The sequence below is a fragment of the Hippocampus zosterae genome, chromosome 1 (assembly GCF_025434085.1).
Source record: "Hippocampus zosterae strain Florida chromosome 1, ASM2543408v3, whole genome shotgun sequence".
Lineage (NCBI taxonomy): Eukaryota > Metazoa > Chordata > Actinopteri > Syngnathiformes > Syngnathidae > Hippocampus > Hippocampus zosterae.
This window is the reverse complement of record NC_067451.1, coordinates 2,361,207-2,381,233: the sequence shown is the minus strand read 5'-3', so window position 1 is coordinate 2,381,233 and position 20,027 is coordinate 2,361,207. Positions and strand designations below refer to the sequence as shown.

Here is a 20,027-nt window from a genome sequence, read left to right as displayed (position 1 = left end):
GAGACGGCTGGGATAGGCTCCAGCACCCCCGCGACCCGAGTGAGGATCAAGCGGCTCGGAAGATGAATGAATGAATTATTATTATGATTGTTATTTTTTATTCATCAGCCTGACATCAGTCGGTAGGAACGAGCGTCGGTATCTCTCCTTCTTGCAGCACGGGTGTAACAGTCTCTGGCTGAAGGAGCTACCAAGTGCTGTCAGGGCGGGCTGGGGGGGGTGGGAGGGACTGGCCATAATAGCTTTTAGCTTAGTTAGCATCCTTCTGTTGCCCACCTCCTCCATACTCGAGTCCACCTTTCTAAAGCGTTCTTAATGCACAGTTGTATGCTGTGTCTCTAGAAATGGGTTCTATTCCTGTATTTTATTTGTTAACTAGTCACTTTGTTCCACATACATGTGTTTATTCGGGTTGCGTGTGACTTTCTCATGCGTGCCCGGCATCACTGTTGTTGACTACCAAACACGGATATTAGTTGGTGCACCATAAACGCTGGTCGTACTCTTCATTGTCACGTTGTTTGCATCTGCACACGCTGAACTTTCATTTCTTCCACTTCAAACGACTACTGTGCACCCGCAAAGATCCTTCCCTCACACACACACACACACAGTTGCAGTTCCAGCAGTCTCCCCACGTCGTCGTGCAAGCATAATTAGTAGCTTGCTTAAGCTCATCTGCATGGCTCTTCAAAGGAGATCAATGCAAATAGATGCGATTTAGCCACTGGCACCAATTAGGCCCAAAATGTCGATCTTCTAGCTTTGGAAACTTGCTTGCAGTGAGGGGTTTTATCACAGGGGGAAGAAATGTATTTTCTGCAGAAGCCAGTTCCATTTTTAATTTTTTTTTATTTCAACTCCCATCACAGAGCGGATACTCGGTTGCAGTGGAGGCTTATGTGATAAGTAGCATTTCACTTTTTTTTTTTTTTCTTAAGGAAGAACAAACAATAGCTCATTCATCCTGACATAGCTCGCGCGAAGCCCGAACCCAAAATAAAGTTTGACGGTTCCCAAGTTCGCAAATGAGCCGAGATATTGATGAGGCGTGTCTTGACCAGCGCGGCTGCGTCATTTAACGCGGCGCCGCTCAGATGGCGTAATGGAGGCGAAAATGAGGGCAAGTTTTACATTCCGCGCCGCGAGATTCTATACATCCAAAGTGGTTCAATTAACTGTGCGCTCGGGTTGATTATTTTTATTTTCCCCCTTTATTTCCGTCTCGAAATTAGTGCACCGGTGCACCCCCCCCCCTCGATTTGTCTCGGCTGCACTTCTCCAAGGCGGCGATAAAAACAAAGGAAATGAAAACGTCCAGCCAATTTAATACATTCAACCTCATTCGTCAACTTGGCTAAGCCTGCCCGTTGAACTGGAAGGATTTGTTCACAAGTTTGGGAGTGAAGGTTCAGTGAAATGTTAGAGATGCGAGGGGGGGTGGCGGTTGGTAGGGGGACATTATGCAAGCGGTCCAGCGTGCTGTCTAACTGCCTTAATCAACATCTTAAAACAGGCCGGCCTCTTGCGTTTTGACAACACGTTAAGATGGCGGCGGAGGGCGTTGGCGTCTTCGTTGGAGTCATTCAGCTCGTGGAAAGGTAAATTAAGCCGAGAGAAAACGAGCTTTATTGTCTTACTCGGGGCCCCCTCCGACTGAAAGGTTAATGGTTTTAGAAGATTGCGGTGACGAGCATTTGCAAACACAAATTACCCGATGGAGGCTCCAAATCGACCTGTCAGGGTCTATTCTCGGTGGAGCTGCGTGAGCTTTGGTGGTACTAAATAGACCTTGAAACACAGGGTGTCTCAAACTAGGGTCTGGAGACCCCTGAGGACCTCCAAGCCAAGGCTTGGTGGTCCCCAAATGAATTCACAATTAAATAGCCTTCCTACGTGCAAGCCAACTGGTGCACAAAGGAAACAAATACATTCAACTAATCACTCCTGCCTGTCTTGATTTTTTTGGTCCTATTACCTCATGAGGGTTGTGGACATTCTGGAGGCTGTTCCAGGTGACCCGGGGCAGTATTGGTACACCGTGAACCAGTTGGCAGCCTATCAAGGGGCACACATAGAAAAACAAACAAACACTCACACTTACGGACAATTTGGAGTGTTCCATTATTCATTCATTCATTCATTCATTTATCCATTCATCTTCCGAGCCGCTTGATCCTCACTAGGGTCGCGGGGGGGTGCTGGAGCCTATCCCAGCCATCTTCGGGCAGTCGGCGGGGGACACCCTGAATCGGTTGCCAGCCAATCGCAGGGCACACAGAGACGAACAACCATCCGCGCTCACACTCACACCTAGGGACAATTTAGAGCGTCCAATCAGCCTGCCACGCATCTTTTTAGAATGTGGGAGGAAACCGGAGCACCCGGAGAAAACCCACGCAGGCCCGGGGAGAACATGCAAACTCCACACAGGGAGGCCGGAGCTGGAATCGAACCCGGTACCTCTGCACTGTGAAGCCGACGTGCTAACCACTGGACTACCGGGCCGCCAGTGTTCCATTAACCTCCCATAAATATTTTGGGATACCGCAGTACCCGGGGAAAAATCCACGTAGGCCCGGTGAGAACATGCAAACCCCACACAGGGAGGCCGGAATCCGGATTCGAAACCTGGACCTCTATACTGTTAGGCAGACATGGTAACCTGTTGGCCCCCCATACCGTCCTATATTTACATACGTGTAGGTGTATTTGTACAGTATATATATTGTATATATATGAATTTCTATAGATGTGAACGTGTGTATGTACACGATAGGCATATGTATGTACACACATACACACACACACACACACACGCATAGTTTATGTTTATAGTAAACTATGTTTAGTTTACTATATGTATGTCATTCATTCATTCATTCATCTTCCGAACCGCTTGATCCTCATTAGGGTCGCGGGGGGTGCTGGAGCGCATCCCAGCCGTCTTCGGGCAGTAGGCGGGGGACAACCTGAATCAGTTGCCAGCCAATCGCAGGGCACACAGAGACGAACAACCATCCGTGCTCTCACTCACACGTAGGGACAATTTGGAGCGTCCAATCAGCCTGCCACGCATGTTTTTGGAATGTGGGAGGAAACCGGAGCACCCGGAGAAAACCCACGCAGGGAGAACATGCAAACTCCACACAGGGAGGCCGGAGCTGGAATCGAACCCGGTACCTCTGCACTGTGAAGCCGACGTGCTAACCACTGGACTACCGGGCCGCCCACTATATGAATGTATGTTTTTATATAGTTTATATCCATAGGCGTGTGGAATATGGAATATGGTCCTTGGAAAAATGTTTCTCTTGGACATCGCTGTCTCCCAAGCGAACCGAAAAGATTGTAACGTTGGGCCCACTTCTACCGCCTGAAACGACATGACCACATATGGGGCCTGCTCACATGCTCTGGTGGCATCTTACGCTCGGTCTGATTTTACGAAGAACCTTAGTCACGGATGCTGAATTGAGCATGTTTTTGGTAGCTCGGGCCCAAAGTGTAATCTGATGATCAGGGAAGTCCGTGTCAGGCTGGAAAGGCATCGACTGTTGGCGGTGGAGGGCGGGGGTGGGGGGGGGGGGTGATGCTTGGCTGCACTGCCGCTGGTGTAATCACACATGTTGCATCCAGAGGCGCAGGTGCTGCGATGAGTTCAGGGACTGAAACACACTGAAAGCGATCTGATTATCAGCCCTTGAAGGGGACGAGGTCATAGAGGGTTGGGGGGGGGGGGGGTAGCGGAGAGGGGGGGGTGCTGCAGATGAATACAACCCACCCAAATAAGCCATGGCTGCAGAATGCATTTCAAGGTGTGGCTCAATATGGGCTCAACTTTAACATTCGACTCCGCTACGATGGATTCTTGACCGCTAAGGACCTTCCTTTTGTCTTTGTTCAACAATTTTCTTTGGCGGCTCTCAGGAGTTGCTGTCCTATGACGTCACATGTCATTTCACATTGAAAATGACAAAATATCGACTGACAGAAACTTGAATACGAAAACCTTAAAGGAAGCACGTTTACATCTCCCCTCGACTTGATGACAGCATCCAAAAGAGTTGAAGGTGCTTTGAAAACCCCGGATTTGCTGGCTGTGACGAGACAAAATGGACATTTGCTCCAACACCGTCCTCTGACATCACACAGTTGCAAATTCGACCCGCTGATGGCGCTGGAAGAAAAAAAAAATCAAAATAAAATCAAGTTGGTCCCCTTCAGCGCCAATTCTTTCCATCCGTCCAAAGGATGCTGAGGCTGGATCACGCGCCGTCGTATTGAGGTCATAGGCAAGCGTTGCCATGGCGACCCGCTCTCGCTCTGTAGGAGGACACTGCGGCGCGTGCCCCGCGCGGCGGGGGCGTGCCGGCGAAGACGCGCAAGTCACGGGGGCGCGCGCCGAGGCGGCTCACCTCAGCGGCAGGCGAGCAGAGACCGCGAGTTGCCCACCGAAACTGTACCGGATTCTTTTTTTTTGGGGGGGCGGGCGGGGGGAGCCTTTTGGCGTTTGGTTTGTGGAATTCGCCGCCACGACGACGCGGAGGACGAGCGTAGCCGAGTTGCAATCACAGGTGACTGCTCGGCGATGTGGTATCCGCAGACGCGTCCACGCCACTCGGAGGTTCCGGTGTGGCTCGGCCGGGCCTCGAATTACGCCCGATGTGGACCCAGCTGCTAGGCGGTGAAACCATGAGCGAATGTGCTGCCGTCTTGCTGGAGACGACGGCGGCTGAGCGCGCACGGATGCGGCTTCCGCAGCTGTAGAGCCTCCTGCTGATTATCCCTCCGCCACCCGGCGTATTTTTTATTTTTTTTTAAGACGCATTTTAATATTTGCATGTGGGTTCAGTCTCCGGTGTCAATCGCCCACTTCGACTCTAGAAGGGAGGGACTGCTGTTGTCAATTAGTTTTCATTTTATTTTTTTAATTTAGAATGTATTATTATTATTATTTTGTAATCATCTTTATAGACTCTGTTGCTTGAATGGGCTTTTTGGCAAGCGAAGGACACAATCCGAGGAGATAAGAAAGGACATCAGTGGGAACCTGGCTCTCCATCAGCACCTGGGGACCCCAAATTAACAGGTAGTGCTTCACACATCTTCATCTGCACTTTGTGTTCTCTTTGCCGCTCGTACTGTTAAACGCCCGAAGAAATGCACACCCACTTGTCCAAATAATGTGTGCGCTTGTATCCTAAATCATATTTTGGGACGTATTGATATTTACCTCCGCTCCGTTACTGAACACCTCGTAGTGAAATGCGGCTTCCGCGGGCTTCTGTTCATTCACTTGAATGCAAATTGCTCTCAGTCCTCGTCCCATGTTCATGAAGGTGTACACTGCGGCGTACACCCGTGTGGCATGGTGTTCCGTCTTTCACGTCCACGCGGGCCTCCTTTCTTTCCTCGACCGAGGGAAAAAAAAAAGCGCAAAACAGGAAACACCATAGCTGTGAGGGCATGGTCCCCGAAATGCAAGCGGCACACAAAGAATGGGCCGCATTGATATGCCGTGCAGGCTGCTGTCTGTTGTGGCCCGCTCGGATCAACGGGGCCTGCTAGATGACAGGATTCAGCGGGGACAAGGAAGACCTCTGTGCTCAGCCGCAGCCTGGCGCGGCTTAATTAGCACTCTTTTTTTTGGGGGGGGCGGGTTGCCTTTCATGCAGTTCACCTGCCCTATATGGTCACTGTGGATGTGAGGACAAAAACACCCGCGAATGAAAAGCCTTGAAAAAGTAATTGTGTGTTAAATCGCATATGGAATGTCGAGGGCGATATTTAAAAAATTTTATTAAAAATTTATTTAATTTAAATTCATTCATTCATTCATTCATTCATTTTCCGAGCCGCCTGATCCTCACTAGGGTCGCGGGGGGTGCTGGAGCCTATCCCAGCTGTCTTCGGGCAGCAGGCGGGGGACACCCTGAATCGGTTGCCAGCCAATCAGGGCACACGCAGACAAACAACCATCCACGCTCACACTCACACCTAGGGACAATTTAGAGCAGGGGTGTCCAAACTTTTTGCCAAGGGGGCCAGATTTTATGTGGTAAAATGTCGGGGGGCCGACTTTGGCTTACATTCTTTACATTGAACAACAATATTGTTCAAGAAATTTTAGTAAGCCAGTCTGTTTCACGTTTCCATTTTTATTTGAATTTCAACAATCTTAAGAATTTCTTTTGGTTCATTTGAAACAGGAATTTGAAATATGACATATCAGTCAATATAAACACGGAGTGATGTCTTGTTAACTCGTGAGTGATGCCCTCTAGTGTCTAAATGCTATTACTCATTTAGCCACTAGAGGGAAGCAGTACTCTATGAAACATCACTCACAAGTCTACGAGACCTCAGTCAATGCAACACGTGTTCCATTGCGCCCAACCTGCGGGCCAGACGGCACTGATTTTATGACGGGGGCCGAGGGCCGGATGAAATTCGACCGCGGGCCGGATTTGGCCCCCGGGCCGGACTTTGGACATGCCTGATTTAGAGTGTTCAATCAGCCTGCCATGCATGTTTTTGGAATGTGGGAGGAAACCGGAGCACCCGGAAGAAACCCACGCAGGCCCGGGGAGAACATGCAAACTCCATACAGGGAGGCCGGAGCTGGAATCGAACCCGGTACCTCTGCACTGTGAAGCCCACGTGCTAACCACTGGACTACCGGGCCGCCCTTAATTTAATTTAAATTATATAATATATTTAATATATCTTTAAATTATAATTTATTAAAAAATTTAAAATATTTACAATATTTAAAATTGTAAATATGCTTATTTTTCAAAATGGTTCAGCCCTGTTTGACATGTTTGGTCCAAGTGTCTCCAACGTGGTAGCCGCCAAGGACCTTATAACTCACCAGGGATCGGACATTGTGATTTACTAGTCCTCGTGCAGGGTCTATCAAACTGGTTATCCTTTGCATTGAATCAGTACCCCCAAATTTGCTCTCATTTTCATAAAGGCTAGTGAGCCCAATGCAATACTCGCAGGCATATATTCTTTATCCTCAACACAATTTTGTTATTTCCAGTCAAAGGGCTGGAAAGAATTAATGGCATCTCAAGGCACCAGAAGCTGTCGGTTGTCCTCCGAAGCCACGTAAGGGGTGCGCTTTGTGCAAACACGCATCTCAAGACTGTGGATCATATTTTTCCTTTGCATTCTTCCCACCGATGAATGTTTACATTATTGCTGTGCAAAGGCAAGCGCCGCCATGCTGTGTAAACAATTGACGCAAACGCTAACACGTAAAGCCGCGACATGGAAGCGCCGCGCTTCTTCACCCGTCGCGACAAAATTGACTTGTGAGACTTAAGTGTGCAGCCAGCAGGGGCCTTTCTGTTTATTGCCTATTGGTCATGATTTCCGTATGCGTTTCGTGCTTGATGTGCTTACCGTGTATTTGTACGTCGCGTTCAATTTGCTTCCCCAACATAGCCCTGGCTCGCTCCAGTGTGTCTTGTTGCACTGCAGCAACATTTTGCAAAGCTAAATGTGGGACAGACTCAAGTTTTGGCCGAAACAAATTGGACGCCACCGTGCTCAAATATCTGCGGTTGCTTTCCTTACAAAACACAAAGAGCCTTGCGCATCCTACGAGGACAATGAAGTGAGCGTTTCCAGGAAGCTCCCGTGTGAATGAAAACATCTGCTTCAATTGCTATTGTCCGCATCTTATCCCGTGTCTTCAGACCTCACTCGGCCTATTAGCCATGGCTTCATTTAAGGAGGTTGGAGATGGGCTGAACTCTCTCCGCTCTCCTCTCCCCCCCCGGCTCACCACCCTGGCTGAGAGCGGGTGACACCGGCCGGGATCAATGGACATTTGTCGGTCTTCTTCTCGAATAGATAAAAGGTAAAAGAAAACGCAACTGCCCGCAGGGCCCGCCGGCCCACCGTCACGTACCTCCCGCAATCCTGCGAAGATTAAAAAAGAAGCGTTTCATGCATCTTGAATAGAAAGCGTGACACAGACAGCTGGGGGTGGGAAGCAGCTGTTCAGCCGGCCACTGGGAATGACTGACAGTAGCCCCCCCCCCCCCACACACACACACACCTCACCTCCTGGTCGTTGGGGATTGCATGGACAAACCTGGACCGCCTCACAAAGGGGATCCGGAGTGCGATCCGTCACTGAAAAATGGAAGAACTCGTTTAGACTGTATTTTGGGGTCTGTAAATTGCTCCGGCATGTAAGTCGCAACAGCCAAAATATGAGTCACGGAAAAGAAAAAAAAAAACATAATAATTTGCTCTGGGGTATAATTTGCATTATTTGGGGAAAACGGAGACCAAGAGCAGCTCAGGCTCGCACCCGAAATGCCCATCTCCCGAATAGTGGCTGTGTTTGAAAATTTGCTCCGAGTGTACAGTGCTTCGCTCCCACCGTTTGAAAAACTCAGAACTTTGTTCAAATGTGCCGTTCAGTTCTTCAGCGTGCCCCCCCTCCCCCCAAAAAAGGAGTGCTGGATCCAAGTTTGTCAGGTCCTCCAGATGGAAACAGTCCAGGCGCGAGCTGCTGATTGGTTGACAACATATGCTGCATTTTACTTTTTAGTTGAAAATGGCTTACCTTAACTCGATTCCTGCGTCGCATCGTGGCCCAAGATAGAATCGCGGTCAACTACTGCGCGTTTTGGTGGTGGAAATCAGTGTTGCGGTGTAAGGAAGTTGCATGCTGAACTCGTCACATATTAGTTGCCAGGAATGTTTCTACAATTTCATTTTGTAGTTGATTTCATTCATTCATTCATCCGAACCGCTTAATCCTCACTAGGGTCGCGGGGGGTGCTGGAGCCTATCCCAGCCGTCTCCGGGCAGCAGGCGGGGGACACCATGAATCGGTCGCCAGCCAATCAGGGCACACGCAGACAAACAACCATTCACGCTCACACTCACACCTAGGGACAATTTAGAGTGTTCAATCAGCCTGCCACGCATGTTTTTGGAATGTGGGAGGAAACCGGAGCACCCGGAGAAAACCCACGCAGGCCCGGGGAGAACATGCAAACTCCACACAGGGAGGCCGGAGCTGGAATCGAACCCGGTACCTCTGCACTGTGAAGCCGACGTGCTAACCACTGGACTACCGGGCCGCTTGGAGTTGATTTATTAATTATTTTTTTTATTATGGGGGTTGCGGTGGTGTGCGGGGGGGGTTGAAAAATACTTTTGGTGGGTTACCACTGGTGGTAGTGCACCAAACGTATTCACCACACGCCCAAAGAAAGTCAAAACCATTTAGGCGTCCTTTGATTTTGGGTGCCAGTCGGCGCTCAAATTCCAAAACTTTGCAATAAGTGAAATAGAAATGAAAAGCTGGGCATTTATTTTCCCAAAGCGAGAGCTCGACAGAAGGCTGACGGAGCCGCGCGCGGGTTTTTGGACTCCCGCCGTGTGTTTTTCAACGGCAACCATATACCTTCCTTTGAAAATTATTTTCACGCTCGCCGTTGGCGCCGCGACTTCCTAAACGCACCTTGAAAAACATTCAGACGTCCTATTGAGCAATTACATCATTTCAAGCCCCCGCTGATGCTTTGTAGGCCTGCCGGGCTTTCGACTGTCAGCATGTCATCCAATAATAACAACCAAGACGTCGGAGAATTAGCTCTGCTCTTTTCCGGGTTGGCAATTTGTGTGGCTGCGCTGACGCTTCGGCCGGGGCGAGACGGCGGCTGACAGTGACGAATGAGCGCCTTGGTGTCAGCATTGGACTTTCACGCTCAGCTGATGCCAAGCAGCCCATGATGGTTGTTGTCACTGTCACAACCGAGGAGGGGGGGTGAGGGGTGGGTGTGAACGGCGATGCGCGCGTGTGAGAATACACAAACGCACAAGAGATGCCGCGACAGAACTTTTGGCTTCTTCTCTCTCGGGTTGGCTCTCAGGAAAGACACTTTTTTGTTGTTGTTCTGGCCTTGATATTTGCCGCATGCGTGTCCTCCGTGCCTTCGTGTTGCTCCAACCGTTCATCCACGGCGCTCCAAGGCCGGAGCGTGTCCTTTTGGTGACAAATGCAAAGAAGAGAGGGGAGGGGGGGGGGTGGGCTTCAGCCCCAATCTGTTTTGCGCAGGTAGCGGTCGGCACGTAAATGTCAGTGGCCGGCACTGAACTTTAACTGCACGCTCCTATCTACTTGGCCCGCAGCTTTATCATCCCGGTGTGGGGGGTGGGGGGGGGGGGGGGGAATGAAGCCCATGCCGTGCCCTTCATGAGTCACGTTCGCACAATCTTTAAACTACCTGAGGTGGAGCACAAAAAAATAAACTATTGTAGGGAACTTATTAAAGATGCACGAATGTATAGACGCAGAGTTCGGCATTCGAGGAAGAAAGATGTGTGTGTGTGGGGGTGGGGGGGGGGAGGGGGGTGTTGTCAGCCTAATTAGCCCTGCTAAGGGAGTGTAACCTTGATCACGCGCTAGTTGCAAAGCAGATTGCTTCGCTGGGATGTCTGTTAGCGCGTATCGCTCGGAAACGGCTGCCGGGATTGGATGGGGACGCTGGGGCCGGTCGGGTGGAGGGTTCGCTAGTGGCCCTGCGGGACGTGGGAAGAAAGCAAAAAGCGGAGCTCCCCCGGCGCCCCCCCCCCGTAAAACCTTCCGGTTCCATTTGGGCTCCCACTAGAGGGACTTGGAGGCAAGGAACGGAAGAGGCCATTTCAAAGCCTGCAAGTCAACACAGGATTATTATTATTTTTTCTGTTTTTTTTTTTGGGGGGGGGGTGCTTTCCACCTCCCAGGCCTTTCGTGCGGGTAGAACACTGGGCCCGGGGATCACACCGAACATCCTGGACGACCAATGCACATTTTTGCCCTGCCTGACGCTTCCTCTTCCTTCCCATTGCCAATTTTATTGACGACTGAATATCAGAATTGATTCCCGACCAAAGGTCTCTCCAAGACCGCCCCACGGATTGCCTCCTTGACAGCTTACATTCATTCATTCATTTATTTATTTATTTATTTATTTATTTATTTATTTATTTTTCCATTTATTTATTTTGACAAGACTTTGACAAATCCCAAAGGAGGCAAACGCCGTATTGATCCTCCGGCGGACATCATCACTAACATGAACAATTTCCCCCCCCCAGGGAGAAGATTTGGGTGGCGCTCGTCCATTTCATGACGGTTTGAAGCGTCCACGGTGGGCTCGATATGCTCCAGATGTAAACGGTTTGTCCCACTTAGCCCTCGCCCGTCCCTCTGTGCCAATGACCCTCCCCCGTTTCTCCCGCTCTCCATTTAATTAACCCATTGATCAGGGCGCACATAAATTACCCTTCCAGAAAGGCCTTTAGAGACGACTCTGCCGCTTCCTTCACGCCTCTCACTATTCTCGCAATTTGCTGCCGTCGAGCCAGCGAGGTCCCTCGGCCAAACTGGGCCCTCAGTTCTCTCGTGATTAGCGGCAGAAACGAATATTTCCGCCCCTCCCCCCCCTCTCTCTTCCCTCCCCAAATCACCGTCGAAAGGTTGAAGATGGTGGACATGGGATTTGAAGCGGCGAGGAAGTTGGGTGGAGGTCAATGCCGCTCTTGTACAATCCCCTCGATTCATTCAGCTCGCATAGCGCAACCTTTTCATGGCGGCCCTCTTGTGGCTCAAAAGCTTCACCCCCCGTTCTCTTCCTTCCTCCCCATCTTTTCATGTGGCCTGCGCCTGACTCGAGTGGGACGCCGTGTCTCTGCTCGGTGATTTGTTCAATTAGGAGGATCTCAGAGGTTATTGTTGTCAAGGACCTGCCTTTATATTCTTGTTCCATCCTGCTCTCTTTCCTTTCTGTTTACATCCAAATCCCAAAGGCACAGAATTGGATTTGACTTCAAGCACTGCTGGAGTAGGTACTGTATTATAAAAGCAAAGATGTGCTGTTTTGACCGGGAAGTGGAGCCGAGGTTAGCTAGCAGATTAGCCGATATGTTTTGCTAAACGACGCAATGAAATCACAACCAAATATTTTGTACATACTTATGAGAAAACGCCTTCCACAACCCAGACAATGAAGCTTTGGTTTCATTTATTCATTTTTCTTCAGAGTTGAATTCTCTCCGCGTTACATTTCACGTGAACTAGCAGTTAGCGTGGCTTCTTAGTTTTCTCCTTTTTTCTCTTCTTGCTCAGTGTGTCGCATGATGAACTGCCCCTTTGCCCTCCTTGAAAGATTTAGTGTAGCTCGGAGCTAACAATCCACAGCTTGTAGCTAAGTTAGCTTAGCGTCTAGCATTCTCCCGGTAATGCTTGAGCAGCTAGCAATGGACAAGGTAAATGTATCAAAACACGTTTGTTTGTTTGTTTGTTTTTTTAAAAGAAAAAAAAAAACAAAATGCTTTGATTTAATTGACAATATTTAACAGCTTTGAGACAAACTTAAAGTTTAAAGTGCTTTATTAGCAATGGACATTATCTTTTTTTATGGACTGAAGTAGCCTGAACCTTAGCATAGCATATAGGCTATTACAAAGTGCTGTAAATTAAACAAAGATGTATATTCGAACACTTTTAACAATGATGAAACCCTTAATAGCCCGAACTTGAGTATTATATTGTATCCGTATAAAGTGGTGTTAATTAAACAACGCCTATCTGGGGACATTTTGACTGAAAAAGGACAATACTTAAAGCAAATAGCCTATAAAGTGCTGTAAATGTAAACAACTGGGGGGACACCTTTACTTTAGGAGGAAGAAAAAAAAATGAAACTGCTGCAGTTGACATTTTTAAAACCCGCCACGCAGCCTGATATTTAGTGTGCAGTGAGCGCGTAACGCAGGCTGGGCTACCTGCGTGCAGGCAGACAGACAGAGAGGATTGGGCACGGAGGAGAGGAGAAGACCTCAAGCGTAGGATACGTTGCTGTCTTGAATATTTCCAGCCTTTTATTTTGTTTATTATTGTTCAATTCAGTCTTCGTGTTTGTGTGTGACAGAGGCATGGGACGATTGCGCGACTACAGGGCGCAACATTCATTCATTCATTCATCTTCCGATCCGCTTGATCCTCACTAGGGCCGCGGGGGGTGCTGGAGCCTATCCCAACTGTCTTCGGGCAGTAGGCGGGGGACACCCTGAATCGGTTGCCAGCCAATCGCAGGGCACACAGAAACGAACAACCATTCGCACTCACACTCACACCTAGGGACAATTTAGAGTGTTCAATCAGCCTGCCACGCATGTTTTTGGAATGTGGGAGGAAACCGGAGCACCCGGAGAAAACCCACGCAGGCCCGGGGAGAACATGCAAACTCCACACAGGGAGGCCGGAGCTGGAATCGAACCCGGCACCTCTGCACTGTGAAGCCGACGTGCTAACCACTGGGCTACCGGGCCGCAGGGCGCAACATTTAATTCCCAATCAAAGGACGATTCCGTATTTTACGGGACGGCTGGTGACCTCACTGATTCGGGGGTTACCGTGGATACCACGCATAGGCTTCCTTTCTCGGAGCCCGCCGTCCGTTTGTACACCTCCTCGGTTGATCATTCGACCCGTGCTGTGGATTCCTTGGATCTTTCTCGACTCAGCGCAATTCTTCCTGATAGCATGAAAGCACACACAACGCCACATGCGTCCCATGCGGTCTCCACTACAAAAAGGAGTGAAGATTCTCAGATACGCAATGCCTGCAGGGAGAAGGAAAGCAGAGCATGCCCAGGAGGTGCTGGATGCATTGCTTCCTGTTCACACATTGCATCGCGTTTTAAAGCGTTATTTTTTTAAGTACGTGTGTTACCGGGCGGCCCGGTAGTCCAGTGGTTAGCACGTGGGCTTCACAGTGCAGGGGTACCGGGTTCGATTCCAGCTCCGGCCTCCCTGTGTGGAGTTTGCATGTTCTCCCCGGGCCTGCGTGGGTTTTCTCCGGGTGCTCCGGTTTCCTCCCACATTCCAAAAATATGCGTGGCAGGCTGATTGAACACTCTACATTTTCCCTAGGTGTGAGTGTGGGCGTGGATGGTTGTTCGTCTCTGTGTGGCCTGCGATCGGCTGGCAACCAGTTCAGGGTGTCCCCTCCCTACTGCCCGGAGATGGCTGGGATGGTCTCCAGCACCCCCCGCGACCCGAGTGAGGATCAAGCGGTACGGAAGATGAATGAATGAATGAACTGTGTTTCCTGGTACTCTGAGCATTTTGTGTCACCCGCTGCTATTGTGTGGACGACAGCGGAAATGTTCTTGGCGGGGGGGCGGTGATGAGCGGTCTTCTTTGTCGTCTGGCCACATTAAGTCGCCTAAGTGGCTCTCCCGGCTGCCGCGGCTCGGCCTGTCATGCGCACGCAGGTTTACTAGCCTCGGGTGCTTTTCGCTGTCGCTTGTCACTGCGGCATGAGGGTAAATATGTTTTTGGGAATAATCGGCTCTGCCAAGTGCCTCCGCTTCAACACCCCCCTCCCACCCCCCGGGGTCTTGCCTGGGCAACAGTTGCGACGCTGTTACATTTGGTCACGTCAAAGCCTTAATTCAAGGTCAGTCACGACAGATACGGATTTGCGGGCCCAGCGATGAGAACAAGTTAAATATGACTCTTCCAGGCGTGAGAGGCGAATGCTCCCCGGGGCTTCCACCGGGCCAAGGTGAGCGATAAAACTATCAAACAGGCAGTGGTGCCTTTCGATGGTGAAAAATGGAGCACCAATCGCAAAACTGCAATACTCTTGCTTTACCCGTCTGTCCTCCTTCGCTCACATTTTTCTTCCAAAGCCAACGTTGGAAGCAGCACAAACGCGGCAATGTGGATTCAACAGAATCGATCCTTTTCGGACAGGACATATTTACGGGTACTTGTTGCTGGGGGGCGGCCCGGTAGTCCAGTGGTTAGCACGTCAGCTTCACAGTGCAGAGGTACCGGGTTCGATTCCAGCTCCGGCCTCCCTGTGTGGAGTTTGCATGTGCTCCCCGGGCTTGCGTGGGTTTTCTCCGGGTGCTCCGGTTTCCTCCCACATTCCAAAAACGTGCGTGACAGGCTGATTGAACGCTCTAAATTGTCCTTAGGTGTGAGTGTGAGTGCGAATGGTTGTTCTTCTCTGTGTGCCCTGCGATTGGCTGGCAACCGATTCAGGGTGTCCCCCGCCTACTGCCCGGAGACAGCTGGGATAGGCTCCAGCACCCCCCGCGACCCTAGTGAGGATCAAGCGGCTCGGAAGATGAATGAATGAATTGTTGCTGGGTAGCTGTTGTGCAGTGCTAGTATTTATGTCCAAAATCCTGTATTTACAATACAATACCGCAGTAGTTGGAGATTTCCACAATTTGTATTGAAAACAAGCTGCTAGCTTAATGGGATCGATAGCACATGATGGGAAAATCATACCGTACCCTTTCTTAGTCCATGTCTAAATACTTTACACGTGCTCGCAGGCAGCTGTCGAATCGATTAAAAAAAAAATTTACTGGTCTGAAAATCACTGCATGGCTTTGGTCCTGAATATAGTAATTCGAGAAATGCTAGTGGGACCAGTCGGGTTCTCAAGTCAGCAGACTCGTGTCAATTAGTGCAGCGGCCCCCAACCTTTTTTGCCCCACGGACCAGTTTCATGTCAGACAATATTTTCTGGGACTGGCCTTTGAAACCTGCATGAAAACTGTGGTATTTTCGTAACATAATAAAGACGAGCCATGACACGAGAACGTCCTATCTGGCCGCAAAACTCTCTGGTTGCTATGGGAACGTTTAAACGTGCCTTCAAAATAAGATCCAGCACAAATACAAAGTGCATGAAAAATACGACTCACCATCGCCGCATATCATGCAAGAGCGGGCTTGGTGGTTGGCAATCTCCTGTTGCGATAAATCCGTGTATTAAGTACGACTCCTGCTTCTGTCTATTAAATGTAGCCTTCTTTTTCTTGAAAGTCATAGGCTGCTCTTCTGCCTTTTCCCCTCCCCAAAGAAACTTTCCAAAGACGTTTGTTTTTGACTCATTTTGCTAGCTCCTGGGTTTCATTTCATTTTTCACCTTCACTTGTGTCAAGAGTGACGTACTGTAGACGGATGTAACGGAGAATCCCGTCATTTTTCAAAATAAAACACCTTTCAGATTCCGAAATGAATAAAACGAAAGTAACTTATTGTTTCTGTGCGGCCCGGTACCTAATGACCAACAGACCGGTACCGGTTCGCGGCCCGGGGCTTGGGGACCGCTGAATTAGTGGAGTTCGGTGTTCAAAGTAAACATGGTGCATCAGCATTTAGCTTTAATGCTGCACGCAAATGGAAGTAAATTACTTTTTATTTCTCGACTTAACCTCTTAAATGCCTTAAATTCTTCATTTTTCAAAACGATCTTGAATTCTTTTGCCCTCAAATGTTGCGTCTACATTTCGCAAAGCACATTGAGTTACCTTATACGTGAAATACGCTCCATCACCTAAGCTGCCTTGCCTTTGCCTTTGGCAACTGATGTTCAAACACAAGTGGTGCAGCGATACATTTCACATTGCGTATATTCTTTATCCTCTTTGATTTCCTGTGAGGCGGCAGGTAGTGGAGGCCGATTTGTTTGCGTCCTGGTCCCGCTGCATGTCAACGCTACCCGTCCTCACGCCTCTCTTCTGGCAGGACTCCACTCGTTTCACGCATCAGCGTTTGAAGCTCTTCAACTCGTCAGTGCAGCGAAAACTGCAGAGACCAGCCCGCAAATCGGAAAGATCCCATCGCTGCATTGACCTCATTCTTCACCTGTGATTTAATTTCACGCACACCAACGTGTACGACACCTTCGAGTGACGCGTTTAACGACCGGCTCCGCGGATATGGCGATGAGCGATGACTTTCCGAGTGCCTGTGCATGAGCGCTCAGCCGCTCACCTCGAGGGGGGAATGCCGGAGATGGCGGATGCGGGAGATGGCGGGAGGAACTTGCGGGGTGGGTGAAAAATGAGCACGTGTTGGGACGGCAGAGGGAATGCAGGGTGAGGAAAAGAAAAAAGAAAAAGAGCTGAAAGGGACAGTTTTGGTGCATGGGTGGAAATGAGGAGGGGGAAAAAAAAAAGCAGGGAGGGGGCGAGGCTGCGGCAACAAGATGAGACTCTTAAAGCAAGAGGGAATGGACAAAGCTGCAACGCTGGATAAAAGCCCGTGATGGAGATTTGATACTGCGAAAGAGACAGAGAGAGTGCATTAGGGAACAAAACCATGAATGATGCATCAAAGGTTCCTCTGTTTGAATTATTGGGGCTGAGATGGTGCCGGGCGCTTGAAAGGAATTTCACCCCCGCCCCCAAAAATATAAAAATAAAAAGGCGAGTGTGTCAACACAAGAGAAATGGAGGATCACCAAGGATGGCGGGAAGACTAAGAAAAGATTAAGTGAAGGGGAACAAATGTCAGTGTGGAGGGGCTATTACTGGAAAATATATATAAAAAATCTTCATCTCACCCCTCGGGGGGGGGGGGGGTGTCCGTCCCTCATTCAGCTCGGGTCCTCTACCAGAGGCCAGGAAGCTTGAGGGTTCTGCGCTTGTTCCCAGCACTGCACATTTCTGGACTGAGATGTCCGATGTTGTTCCCGGGATCTGTTGCAACCACTCATCTAGTTTGGGGGGGGTCGCTGCCCCGAGTGCTCCGACCACCACAGGCACGACTGTCACCTTTACCTTCCAGGCTCTCTCCAGCTCCTCTCTGAGCCCTTGGTATTTCTCCACTTTCTCATGTTCCTTCTTTCTGATGTTTCCATCACTTGGGACCGCGACATCCACTACAACGGCTTTCCTCAGCCCTTTATCTATGATCACGATATCTGCTTGGTTCGCCATTACCATCTTGTCAGTCTGGATCTGGAAGTCCCACAGGATCTGATTGTGTGAGAGGGAAAGTGAGAGAGGGAGAGAGAAATAGAGATAAGATGATTAAAACTGAAGTTAGGTCATTACTCTTTCAACCTCTCCTCCGTGTGGATTGATCCAATTATACACACACCCAGACACATATTTTCTCACAACTTCCTCACACACACACACACACACACACACACACACACACACAATTTAGAGGGTTTCAAAGTGAGGACCAGCCAAAATGTCCTCACTTCGTCAAAATGTCCTCACTCTGTTGGTTAAAAACTCATACCGGTCCTCCCAATGTCGTGAGTACAAGAACACACACACACACACACACACACACACACACACGTTATGCACAAGCACATTTAATTTGCTCGGACTGCCTTGACTTCTTGTGACTCATATCCACTCAAGGCTCAGAGTTTGAAATTTGACGGCGACCCCATGACTTTTGTGTGCCCCCCAACCCCCGCCAATCATCTTTCAAACCGGTCGACCCCCCGACATGGCTCCTCCACCACGCCACAACCCCGCGCAATAATGACAAGCCTTTCGCTCTCCTTTGCAACATCGGGAAAAGTTGGAGCGACAATGGCGCAGCGTCCTGTTAAAAGTCAGGCCTTCAAAATAAAAGCATATTAGAATCTGAATTGTAGCTCGTTGTCAGACTGCATAATCGATCGTTTTTAATCAGAGATGCAAGTAAACTTTTGAAAAAAAATTTTTTTGCACTGATTTCAAACCTGCCCTTGTTTTTTTTTCTCTTTCTCCTTTCTTCTTTCTACCTACATTCTTGCTGCTGGAGGCTGTAAATTTCCCCAGTGTGGGACGAATAAAGGATATCTTATCTTATGTTTTCAGTAGATAATATCAAATACATTTAGTAATATTTATGAATCAAGGGTTGGGTTCTACGACAGATGGATTTTTTTCTTTTTTTCTTTTGGAAACGTCAAAGCTATAAATTACAGCACATGGTAAAATCCATTCTTAAAAATCGGGATGTGGTAGAAAAAAATTCGAGACACTTTTTACAATTTGCTGTTGACTTGTGTAAGTGGCAAAAATCAGCTGATTTGTTTTTGCCTTTTTTTTTCTTTTTACACTTTTTTTTTTACCTCGCAACACATTAAAAAATAAGACAAAAAATAATGACATTCAAATGTTCCCCCTTCCCTCCCCTCAAAAAACGGCTATTTTTTGTCTATTTTATCTCTTATGTAAAGTGAAAAAAGTACAATAGGACAAAGGATTGGAAAATTGTAAAATGTTTTGCTTAGTTTTTTTTTTTGTTGGCACGACAGTGATGGAGGTCCGTCCCCCCAAAACACAATTTCATTCATCACGGTTTTTAAAAATTAATTGGCCAGATAATCGGTTCATCAGAATTTTATTCTGCCAAATTGGCCTCAGTAATATAACACCTGAATAATAACAATCACCGTCAAACAATTTGGAAATTAATTTTGGCCACCACATAGCCAAACAAAGTGTTCTTATATTCCGTTTTTTTTAAAAATTAAAAGTCTGACCTGAAGCAGAATGTGTTATGCCGTTTTTGTTAATAAACTCCCTGCACAAAAGGCCAGGTTCCACTATGTTGATGATGCCACATTCTTCCATTTTGGATTGTATGGGAGAAGCCTCCGAAAGATTGAAAGGGACAAAGTCATGCATGCAAATGTAAATGGAGGATCCTTGAAGACCCGTGCGTCTCTATTTTTACATCGCCCGCCTATAATACAAGAGCACAGTAGATCCCCTCTTCGCTCAAGGGCACCATGCAAGGACATATCGAACATGCACTTAAATGTGCTTTTGTGCTAGCATGCTAAAATGCACGAGAATGCGCATGGACGCTCTGAGCGTGAGCAAGATTGTGACAGCACGAGCCGGGCTATTTTCAACCCTGCGTCCCTTTTGCTGGAGACGAACCCAATCGCGCTTCCGCTGTTACTATTCCCGCCATTTTATTCTGTCATCAGTACGCCGCGCGTATTCGGGCACCGTTGCAGCTGCTCTGCATATTCATGAGTGGGGCGTGTGCCAAAGCCGTGGCAGCACTCCACGCCTAACAGCAGGCTAATGCAGCCATTTAAATACTGCTTCGACTTCCCCCTCCCCCAACCTCCACTGCACCGCCCTCTGCTTCCTGTCTGCTCCAATTTACTATACATAGACATGTAATGTGCATTTAATGTCATTTGGAGGCAGACAGACGGAGA

The 20,027-nt window shown here is 48.7% G+C and overlaps 1 protein-coding gene and 1 long non-coding RNA gene across 6 annotated transcripts in view; both read left to right on the top strand.

Moving 5' to 3' along the window:
• The window catches only part of LOC127602482 (uncharacterized), a 250,228-nt gene that overhangs the window by 159,763 nt on the left and 70,438 nt on the right, over positions 1–20,027 (top strand). The window lies entirely within an intron of this gene.
• The window catches only part of nlgn2a (neuroligin 2a), an 89,321-nt gene that overhangs the window by 1,882 nt on the left and 67,412 nt on the right, over positions 1–20,027 (top strand). The window contains exons 1-2 of one of the 5 annotated variants that reach the window (XM_052067899.1): positions 4,368–4,577; positions 4,978–5,092. The gene's annotated coding sequence lies outside the window, so the exon portion shown is untranslated. Of the gene's footprint in view, positions 1–4,367; positions 5,093–20,027 lie in introns of those variants that run through there. The other 4 variants (XM_052067908.1, XM_052067890.1, XM_052067925.1 and 1 more) reach the window with 4 other exon arrangements.